The sequence below is a fragment of the Megalopta genalis genome, unplaced genomic scaffold (assembly GCF_051020955.1).
Source record: "Megalopta genalis isolate 19385.01 unplaced genomic scaffold, iyMegGena1_principal scaffold0035, whole genome shotgun sequence".
NCBI lineage: Eukaryota > Metazoa > Arthropoda > Insecta > Hymenoptera > Halictidae > Megalopta > Megalopta genalis.
In genome coordinates, this window is record NW_027476104.1 from 498,301 (window position 1) to 500,112 (window position 1,812).

The following is a 1,812-nucleotide window of genomic DNA, read 5'->3' on the forward strand; positions in this document are numbered from 1 at the left end:
TGATCATGTTGTTGTTGTTCTTGTTGTTCTTGATGTTCTTGTTGTTCTTGTTGTCGTTGTTGTTCTTGTTGTTCTTGTTGTTCTTGTTGCTCTTGTTGCTCTTGTTGCTGTTGTTGTTCTTGTTGTTCTGGTTGTTGATGTTCTTGTTGTTCATGTTGTTGTTGTTCTTGATGTTCTTGTTGTTCTTGTTGATCTTGTTGTTCTTGTTGTTCTTGGTGTTCTTGTTGTTCTTGTTGTTCTAGTTGTTGTTGTTGTTGTTGTTGTTCTTGTTATTCTTGTTGTTCTTGTTGCTCTTGTTGCTCTTGTTGCTCTTGTTGCTCTTGTTGCTCTTGTTGCTCTTGTTGCTCTTGTTGCTGTTGTTGTTCTGGTTGTTGATGTTCTTGTTGTTCTTGCTATTCTTGTTGTTCTTGTTGTTGTTGATGTTGTTGTTGTTGTTGCTCTTGCTGTTCTTGTTGTTCTTGTTGTTCTTCTTGTTGTTCTTCTTCTTGTTGTTGCTGTTCTTGTTTATGTTATTCTTGTTGTTGTTGTTGTTCTTGTTGTTCCTGTTGTTGTTGTTGTTCTTGTTGTTCTTGTTGTTGTTGTTCATGTAGTTCTTCTTGTTGTTGTTCTTGCTGTTCTTGTTCTTGTTGTTCTTGTTGTCCTTGCTGTTCTTGTTGTTATTGTTGTTGATGTCCTTGTTGTTCTTGTTGTTCTTGTTGTTCTTGTTGTTCTTGTTGTTCTTGTTGTTCTTGTTGCTCTTGTTGTTCTTGTTGTTCTTGTTGTTCTTGTTGATCTTGTTGTTCTTGTTGTTCTTGTTGTTCTTGTTGTTTTTGTTGATCTTGTTGTTCTTGTTGTTCTTGTTGTTCTTCTTGCTGTTCTGGTTGTTCTTGTTGTTCTTGTTGTTCTTCTTGCTGTTCTGGTTGTTCTTGTTGTTCTTGTTATTCTTGTTGTTCTCGTTGTTCTCGTTGTTCTCGTTGTTCTCGCTGTTCTCGTTGTTCTCGTTGTTCTCGTTGCTCTCGTTGTTCTTGTTGTTCTTGTTGTTCTTGTTGTTCTTGTTGTTCTTGTTGTTCTTGTTGTTCTTGTTGTTCTTGTTGTTCTTGTTGTTCTTGTTGTTCTTGTTGTTCTTGTTGTTCTTGTTGTTCTTGTTGTTCTTGTTGTTCTTGTTGTTCTTGTTGTTCTTGTTGTTCTTGTTGTTCTTGTTGTTCTTGTTGATCTTGTTGTTCTTGTTGTTCTTGTTGTTAATGTTGTTCTTGTTGTTCTTGTTGTTGTTCTAGTTGTCCTTGTTGTTGTTGTTCTTGTTGTTCTTGTTGTTCTTGTTGTTCTTGTTGTTCTTGTTGTTCTTGTTGTTCTTGTTGTTCTTGTTGTTCTTGTTGTTCTTGTTGTTCTTGTTGTTCTTGTTGTTCTTGTTGTTCTTGTTGTTCTTGTTGTTCTTGTTGTTCTTGTTGTTCTTGTTGTTCTTGTTGTTCTTGTTGTTCTTGTTGTTCTTGTTGTTCTTGTTGTTCTTGTTGTTCTTGTTGTTCTTGTTGTTAATGTTGTTCTTGTTGTTCTTCTTGTTGTTGTTCTAGTTGTCCTTGTTGTTGTTGTTCTGGTTGTTCTTGTTGTTCTTGTTCTTGTTGTTCTTGCTGTTCATGTTGTCTTGTTGTCCTTGTTGTTCTAGTTGTTCTTGTTGTTCTTGTTGTTGTTGTGGTAGTTGTTCTTGTTGTTGTTGTTCTGGTTGTTCTTGTTGTTCCGGTTGTTCATGTTGTTGTTCTTGTTGTTGTTGTTGTTCTTATTTTTGTTGTCGTTGTTGTTGTTTTTCTTGCTGTTCTTGTTCTTGTTGTTCTTGTTGTTCTT